A 9,768-nucleotide genomic window follows, 5' to 3' on the forward strand; every position below is an offset into this window, starting at 1 on the left:
ACGCGCCATCAGTGGTCATCATGCACTCACACGCGCCTTCAACATGGTGAATCTTCACAAATTCATCACCAATCAGTTTATATTAGTTAACACCAGGGACGGCAACCTTCAAACTCATTCACACTCTACACCTACCTTCATGATCTTCATAGATTCACCTTACGTCACCTGACATATCAGCATCGGTCCAACGTCAGACACATTCTGCAACGGTGCCAGTAGTTGACGTCAACTGTGTAATGTTCCTGAATTTTTTCATTTTCCAATTTCTAGAATTTTTTAATTTTCGGGGGTATTTTCATTTTTTTCTCGTTTTGTGTGCCGAACATCGTGGGGTGTGCCGGATGTGTCCGAAAGTTAGTTGGGGCATTCCATTGAGTTCAAGACTCTTGGAAAATGCACCAGTTGCCATTTTGACATTTTTTATGCCGGATGGTCCCGGGTGGGACCCGCTACAGGAATGGTCATATGTGGGGGTTGCGTCACGGGTTTATTACATTTCATGCATATATTTTTTGTACATAATGGTATTGTGGTGAATTAAATGTGTGTTTGAGATTAATTAGATTTGGATATATATATATATATATATATATATATATATATATATATATATATAGAAAATAAAAGTGGATATTTTGAGTTAGTGGTGGGGCCCACTCCCCACTCACATGGTTTAGTGACCATGAAATGGCCTCATTTTCTCTCCCTCTTTCCGGTAATATCTCTCTCTCTCCTCACTTTTATTTTTCTTCTTCTTCTTCAAGCTTACAAGGCTAATTTGAAGCTTTTCCTTTGGGAATTTGGTGGCACTTCCGTAGGCTAAATCGGAGAGCTCGACGAGCCCGTTATTTTGATAAGAGCCAAGCATCATTTCATCATTTCGAATTAGGGCATAAAATTGGGGCTTTTCTTATTTATTGAGGTAGGGGTCTCTAATCCACGAGTTCTTATACTTTTGTGAGTTGATTTTCCTTTATTAGTTGTCAAGTATGCTTATTTTGTGTTAATTATCCTTAAAATAATTTAAATAATGTATATGAAATGTGTAATTATGTAATAGTTGATGTGTTGTGAATAAGCATGCTTACATGAGATTAAATTCTTATTTTATATGTTCACCATGTTGAATTAATGATGATTGAAATCATAAGTTGTATATTTTAGCAATTTAACTTGAGTAGCATGTGTGAAAGTTTTATGGTTACATTGATGACTTGAAGCATGAAACACTCATGCATTCATTAGGAAAGAAAGAGGGGAAATGTGTTTTAAAACAAATGAAATTATTTTGGGAAAATGTTTTCTAAAAGTGTTTGCGAAAGCCAAATGCCTAGGAGGCTCCTAGTGGTCCGTGGTGTTAGTGTAGTCTAGAGGAGACTAGAGATTGAGCTAATTAGGCCAGATGTGACGCCTTGGAGGTGCCTTGTGGTCATGGATAGTTAGCCAATCCTTTTCTCGTGATGCTTTGGAGGTGCCTTGAGTCGAATTACACTAACGGGTTGGAAGTTGAAACGGAAGTGTTTCAGAAATGGGGAGTGACGCTTGTATGACATTGTACTCTATTTGCATATGCAGTGTGATTGTGATTGGATGATATTCGTTATACTCTCGTCATTGTTGTTGTTGAAATGTATTCCCTATAGTATGATCCCGCTTACCTTTTTACCTATTTTTTGCGTGGATTCACGGGGTTATAAGACGTGTGTCTTAGGCACTTCCTACTAAGCTTATGTTCACCCCATTATTTCAATATTTTTCAGATTTGGGAAAAAAAGTGGCAGACGACAACCACCACAATTCTAAACGGGGATTGGGACTTTTGTTTTGTATCTTTTGTAATTATGAGATGAAATTTGTATGATGTTGCAAATGTAGAAATTGTGGAAACAAATGGAACTCATGGAATGTAAATTTTATAAACTTTGTTATCTTATAAGAGACTATGTAGAATCATGTGTAATTATGTTGTTAACGAACCTAAGTAAATGTTGTATTCCGTATTCCATGATTTCTTATGTGTTGGGATATGATTTATGTAGTTGTAAAGTTCCATGGCAAGACTTGTGCAATTTTATGTTTATAGCAATCCAGCAGGAATTCTATAGCTCGCAAAACCATTTCGGGCGACTGAAATGGGCACTTCGGTCGGCCGATCATTCCAGTAAGTTCAGGCACTGTTGGGGTCACAACCGGCCGACCAGAATGGCCATTTCGGTTGACCGGTACATGGGGGCCATTTCAGCCGACCGAAATGCTGCTGTTTGTGGGTTTTGTTCCTTCTTCTGTTATATTTGAGTTTTGAGCTTTGGAATTGTTGATTAGGGTCCCTATGAAGTATAATCGTGGTGTAAAGGCGATCTATTGACACTAAACTTGACAGTATTCGTTTAGGTAACCACGGGTTCGGGTAAGGACCCGGTTAGCGGTTCGGACTACGGGTTCAGGTCGTTATAAGTTGCCACGTAGCAGAGATGCTAGCAGCAGTACCAAGTCACCGGCCACTTTAGTTGCCTTGTCATCAACCACGTCAGGATCGGTGCCACGTCAATTACATCAGGGTGAAAGGATAATCTTCGAGCTCAAGATGATTTCATATAACCCACATTTACTTTGAGCGGGACTGTTAGAATATATTCTATAATATATTGTTACCATGTATTGTTAGAATATATTTTATAACATATCATTACCATATATAACATTACCTTATATAGTAGTTGTCTTAGCCTACCCTCATTACTACTATATATATCATAACTTTATATGGTAATGACTTGATCTCCACATATAACCTCTCTTATAGAAACCCTCATGTATTCCTGTATTACATATCACCTCATATCTCATAAACATCAATACAATACAGAGTTCTATACTCTTTTTATTTATAACAGTATGAATTAACAGATATGGTTAAAGTTATGTGCACATAAAATTTTATATATATATAAGATGAATTTTCACTTACAGAAAAAAAAAATTCTATATATAATGAATTTTAACTAAATTATTTGTATATTTCTTAACTGACATTTGCGAGTTTAAACCAATATAGATTAGGAGATACTTTTAAAGTTTTTTTGCATAAAATTTATATAATCTCTCTCTATATATATATCTATTAGGGTTGCAACTCAGACGGGTTGGACGGGTTTGAGGTATAACTTGAGCCCACCCCACCATATGAAATGCTAAACCCAAGCCCAACCCTAACCCTATCCTTTATTACTCAACCCAAGCCTGACCCATCCTTCTACCTTTATATTCGGGCTTGCAACTAGGACTTAGATTCTTAATTAAAAACTTCAGGTTAATTGGGGATACACATATGGCTAATCTTTATACCAAAATTTTAATATGATTTTGAATTAGTTTTAGATTAAATTACTCTTAAACAAGAAAATTTTAAAGACTTTTTATAGATTTTTAATAAATTACAAACAAATTTTTTAAAAAATAATTCTCCTAAATGTTAACATATAATAAGTTAAGATTTAACAGAAGAATTGAAAAGAGAAAAAATAATCATAATTTAAATATTATATATAATGTATTTAAAACTAAAAATATATAGGAAAATAATATTAAAATTCATGTTCAGATTGGCTTGGGTTGTTAGCACTTCAACCTACGCCTAAACCTAATTAAATTCGGGTTTAAATTTTTCAACCCAAGCCCAACCCTAATTGTAAAAATAATTGTCCAAACCCGTAAAAGATCGGGCTGGACTTGGGTTAGTTCGGGTTACCCAACCCAAATTGCACCCTTAATATCTATCTATATCTATACTACTATTAAAAGTACAAAGAATTTCAGTACATTATTTTTTAATAATAAATTTATATGTTTCCTTTTACAATTCAATTTTTATATATGTTTCCTTTTAGAATAAAACAAATTAACTATTTATTATGAATTTTTATTTTAAAATTAATATAAGGTGTTTGGAAGAGTTTTTATAAAATTCAAATTATATATCTATTTATTATGAATTTTTTTTAATAAAAGAAAATCTAATTAGATAAGGAAATATATAAATAAAATAAATAATTTAGTCTTTCTAATTAGACAATAAAATATATAAATAATTTAGTCTATTTAGTCTCCACATCTTTTCTAATTTTATAAATAGTATATAAATAATTTTTTAATATATGAATAAATATAATATTAGTAAATTGTAATAAAAAATAGTCTTGATTTTGATTGTTTTAGGAATTTGAAAATACACCTATCAATAATTGAATCCCTCTTATAAAGTTAAATTAAAAATTATTATTTTTATCTCTTTTACCTTGTGTCAATTTTATGTTCATTGATATTTCAGAATTTACAATTATTTAATTACTTTGTTAAATATTAATTTTAAATTAGATTTTACAAATTTTTCTAGTGTATATATATAAATATGTGCATGTTGTTTTTATTTTATTTATTTTGGTAATATATACACCATATCCATATGCAAAAATGCCAAGTTGAAAGTCAACTCAAATTTTTTTTTTCTTCTTCTAAATTTCATGAATGAAATAATTATTTGATTTAGGAAGGATATTTTGAAGTGGGATATTTTGAAGTTTTGAAAATAAGAGTTTGAAGGGTATTTTGGACCTAAATAATAGTTTTTGATGTATATGTAATTATTTTATTCAACTCGACCAAATTAAAAAATTAACTTTAAAAATAGATTAATTTGTTATTTAAGGCTTAAATCTACTTAAGTGTAATTTTCTTAAAAAAAAATAAAATAAAATAAAACAATGCAATTCTTTCATTAAAGAATTTCCTTTTCAATACAATGCCTTCCAATTAATTACAGTGTTCTTTCCTTGCATATTAATTTAGCTTGCAGTATACTTTATCCATGGTACAAAAAATAAAATTTCAATGGCAAGTCAAATACACTGCTCCACTACAGCATCCATCAAAACAGGAGGAAAAAAATCAAAAAATTCAACATCGACCTTCCTAGACATAGCATACTTTGCCAGATTATGGGCAACAGTGTTGGTATCCCTGAGAACAAACTTAATAGTAAACCCATTTGAATGCTTCAGCCACATCTGGACATCCTCAGTTAACTGTATCAAAGCGATTGGACATATCCCAGTCCCATTAACTATGTCCACTACCTGTTTAGAATTAGGCTAAAAAATAACCTGCGACAACAATCGCTCCCTTACCTTGAGCATTGCCTGCCTCAATACAAATGCTTCCCCAACTGTGGGATCAAATATAATCATTACCAAATATTAATTTTAAAGATCAGTAACGAATACATTCTTATAATATATATATATATATATATATATATATTTATTTATTTATTTATATATTACGGATCGAATTATGGATCCGTTCGAATTTTTAACTGGCCACTTTGTAAGTTGATTTGTGAACTACAGATTTTATATTATTAAATCCACCACTACTGATTCATCAGTTTAACAATTCAATTGGATCTGCATGAAATAGATTGGACCAAATGTCCACCCCAAACCGTATCTCACCGATAAAGTCCTCTCTCACTTCTTTGGTGGTTTCCGTGTGAATTGGTATTATAATATTATTTGGTTATACATTATTTTTATTTTTTAATTATAATTATTATTTGTTTCAAGAGGCTGTTTGGTTTTCAGAACAATATATTTAAATTTCTTGAAACAAAAAATAAATTTAAATATAAATCTCAGAGAACAATTATTGTTTTGTAGCGTATGATACGCGGCATACGCCCAGTCCCAATAAGACTCCAAACAAAATAAATGTGAAATGATAATAATACGGTTTATACCTTATACTTGTTTATTATTTTAAAATATCATGTATACAAAAAGTGAAAAATTGCCCTTGGATGCTGTAGCACTGTGGGTCCCGTTTTTATACACAGAGAGAGAGGACAAACAAGTAGAGAGGGTGAGAAGAATGCAGTGACGTTTCATTTTGCCGCTCAAGGTTTTGTGATCGAAGTTTTCATCGAAGGGTTTTTGATCTCTAAGTTTTGCGTTTGAGTTGGTCGAGAAGCAGGTATGTCTTCAAGGCTTCATGCATATACTATATACTAATTCGTTGTCCTGTAGAAATTAGGGTTCTCATGTATTCAAAGGTTTATTGTCAGGTAGAAATTAGGGCATTCAGTTATTTAAGATTAGGGTTTATTGTCATGTAGATATTAGGGCTTTTCAGTTATTCGAGTTGAGGGTTTTGAATATTTAGAGAAATCAGGGTTTCTCATGCATTTATAATTAGCGTCATGTATGAATTTGGGTTTTTGCATATTTTAGAAATTATGTGAGAGAATTATTTCAAAATTTTGGTTTCTTTTACAAATTAGAGATTTCATGCATCCAAAAGACCAATTTAGTTATATGTTTCAAAATGCGCTAAACCCTAATTTACAAATTATGGTTTTCATGCTTTCAAAATTTTGTTTGTTGTTGACGTCATAATTAATTAATTAGAGTTCATGCATTCAGAATGAGAGCAGTTAAAAATGAGTTACTATCTCAATTTGAGGACATAAAGCAAAATCCACTGATTTTGAAGGCCTAATTAATTTGGTTATTGTTTAATGTTCTAAGATGGCGGATATCCAAGAAACAAAGGAGAATGAAGGGACCAATAAGGCGACGGGAGTTTCCGTGACAGGGAGGCAAGCACAGAATGAAAAGGAGGACGAATTGCGGAGTTCAAGCAAATCATTTCTATTGGTGCCAAATGTCAATGAATCAGGAACGGAGGAGGAACAAGCAGCATTCTTGGAGGAGCTGCAAACTTTCCACAACGAGAGGTCTTTGGAATTTGAAGTGCCAATGTTCAATGGAGAGCCACTAAATTGCCTCAAGTGTGTTTTAGTATACACTAACATTGAACATTGGCACTTCAAATTCCGAAGACCTCTCTATTGGTGCCAAATGTCAATGAATCAGGAACGGAGGAGGAACAAGCAACATTCTTGGAGGAGCTGCAAACTTTCCACAACGAGAGGTCTTTGGAATTTGAAGTGCCAATGTTCAATGGAGAGCCACTAAATTGCCTCAAGTGAGTTTTAGTACACACTAACATTGAACTTTGTAGATTATTCAAGAATAATACATCCGGTTTTGTACTGATATTTTGTCTTGCTTATGTGACTTAGGTTATGGAGAGTTGTCATGAGACATGGTGGCTATGATGAGGTTTGCCAGGGTCTTGTACTTTTAAGATTTGAAAGTTGATTATACTTGCATAATTTATACAATTAATGTCATTTTCTGAACATCTGACTTGCTTGTTTCTTAATTAACATCCATTCTTCTTTTTTTTCGAAATTTGAAATCCAACAATAGAAATGTGACAAATAGGTGAACAACTGCTGAGCCCGAGCTTGAACGTGAAGCTCTAGGCTTGATATGATCTTGAGCCAAGTTCAAGCACCTTAGCCCAATTCTCAGCTCGACTATGCTCATTTCGTTTGTAGCCTTTTTTATGATCTTTAAATAGCCTGATCCAGGGAAACCTAATTTCTGGTCTATTGGATATCAAATGAATGTTCGATAATCTTTAGTAAACTTGTTTTTAAATATATGTCCTTGGGTCCTTCTATGTGTTGATTTCACGAAAGCATTTAGCTTCAGATTTCAGAACATGTTTTAGGGTTTTGGAATTAGAAAGTTTTTGATATATGAAGTGCTATGGGTTGCTTACTGCTTTTGCTCGTTTGTTGGTAACGTCACGCAAGCGGTGGTGGCTAGTTGGAGAATTATTTAAACCCCCAAAGTAAAGAGTAACTTCATGCTATATGGTTCTAGTTTAATGATTAGTTTGCATGAACTAAGAAAAATGGAGTATGAATTTATTTGTTTGAGTTCATATGCCGAATGCCTTATTATTACCTATGCAGACTGTTAGTTTTGCTATGTTACTGAAACACACTAGGATAACATGTAACAAAAGCTTGCTTGACCAATATATGTATTCCTATTATTGTATCAAAGAGGCTGTTACTTGGTACACCCTTCCTTTAGAAGGGGAAAATTAAAATATTCAAAATAGTGATACTTCAAAAGAAGTGAAAATGTATTCAACTTCCAACAACCTTACCGTTCTCACTTGTTTCAAAGTGATAAATTATTTTTTAATTAGGGTTACTGTTTTCTAACAATGCTTTAACTTGTGCAGGATCTGCACTGCTCTCTCAAGGATTTTCCGATGTTTTTATGAAAAGATTACGTGAATTAATTTAAGACATCATATTAGTAACATAAGAGGAGAAATGAGAAATTGAAAATTTGATAATTACCAATTATATGAAGTGTTTCAAGTTTCTGATTCATAATTTAGTCTTAGATCGTGTTTGTTTTAGAATTTGGAGATTAGGTTTAGTATTTCACCATGCTTTTAGTGGGTTAGAAATTTAGAATGACAGAATTGTAAAGTGATGTTTATAAACCTCACTCGCCAAAACTGTTGTTACTGTATGGAGCCTCACTTTCCTTCTAGTGCAGTGTCTGATTTTTAAATTTGCAGGCATTACTCAAATTTGAAAAGCATATCATGGATGCTGGCGAGCTCCCTATCAACCCCATGAACCCCACCAGTGCTGGTAATCAGGTAACCAGTACTGTGGATCATGTTGCATTGTTGTTTGGTGTTTAAAGAATTAAAATTTTCTTTCTGTTGGGTAACAGGGATATGTGCTTTTGTTTTTAGCCATGAATCATATGTAAAATATAAGCAAAATGTGTGGAATAAAGCTATTAATGTTGAGAAAATAAACTAGTATATTTTTTGTGTACCAAAGCATCTCAATTGATCAATATATTTAAAGCATGTTCTTTTTACATTGAAGAATTTTGTTGTAAAAAGTATAAGGTTGAGTACACGTGAGGTGATTAAAGGTCTGCTTGATTCACTTTTCTAGAAGCTTTATTATGTTTTCAGAGAACTTGTGTGAAATTCGTTCGTCTGGCAGTTTTTAAAAAATTGTGTTTAAAAAAAAAAAAAGAATCTCTGCTTTAGGGCTAGGGGTGCACAAAGGAACTGTGGAACCGAACCGAACCGGGGTTCCGGTTCTGTTCTCACGGTTTCGATTCTGGAACCGAACCGTAATATATATTATATATATTTGATTATATTATTAGTAACTCTAATCCAAAAAACAAAATATTTTTAGGGCAAATCATTTCAGCCTCCCCAATTGCCTCCATCTCTATTCTCGTTCTTGACTCTGAACTTGCCCTCTCTCTCTCTCCAACTGCAAACTACAAAATCTACAAGAATCAGAAGTTCAAAACCCATATATTTCAGTTTATCTATCTGTCTGCAAGAATCAAAAGTTCAAAACCTATATTGGCATATCATTTTAGATTGTTCAAAAAATCAAAACCCATATCTTTCAGTTTCAATCGCCCGCTGTTCCAGTTTGGGTTTGCCGTTCGCCGTTTGCAAGCTTCAGCCGCTGTCGCTCAACTCTCAAGCTTCCCCCCCCCCCCCCCCCCGGGCGCGGGGGCTGTCTCTCAACTCTCAAGGTTGCCCCCCTCTCTCTGTGCAACTGCTAACTTGTATGTATGGGTTTTGTTTTAATTTTTTTTTCTTTTCTAAATCAATTAATCAAAGGTCTGTAAGATTGTAATTCTTGTTTTGCAAACTAAATCCTATTTGGTGAAATTTTTGAGGTAATCACTATAATCTACATTTTATTTCAGCAAAACAAATATTTTTTTTTTGCCTACCGGAATGACCTTTCATATCAAGCCTTGGAAGGAAGAGGGGTGGCCGGAGATT

The 9,768-nt window shown here is 33.2% G+C and overlaps 1 long non-coding RNA gene across 1 annotated transcript; it reads left to right on the plus strand.

Annotated features, from left to right (window-relative positions):
- The first annotated feature begins 5,909 nt into the window (after nucleotides 1-5,909).
- On the plus strand, nucleotides 5,910-9,469 carry LOC132304078 (uncharacterized). Its single transcript, XR_009481501.1, has 3 exons — nucleotides 5,910-6,030; nucleotides 6,585-7,044; nucleotides 7,142-9,469. It is a non-coding gene; the product is annotated as an uncharacterized LOC132304078 (long non-coding RNA).
- The last annotated feature ends 299 nt before the right edge of the window (nucleotides 9,470-9,768 follow it).

Source organism: Cornus florida, unplaced genomic scaffold (assembly GCF_030987335.1).
Source record: "Cornus florida cultivar Cherokee Brave unplaced genomic scaffold, ASM3098733v1 CherokeeBrave_3.0.0_Hap2_Chr04, whole genome shotgun sequence".
Lineage (NCBI taxonomy): Eukaryota > Viridiplantae > Streptophyta > Magnoliopsida > Cornales > Cornaceae > Cornus > Cornus florida.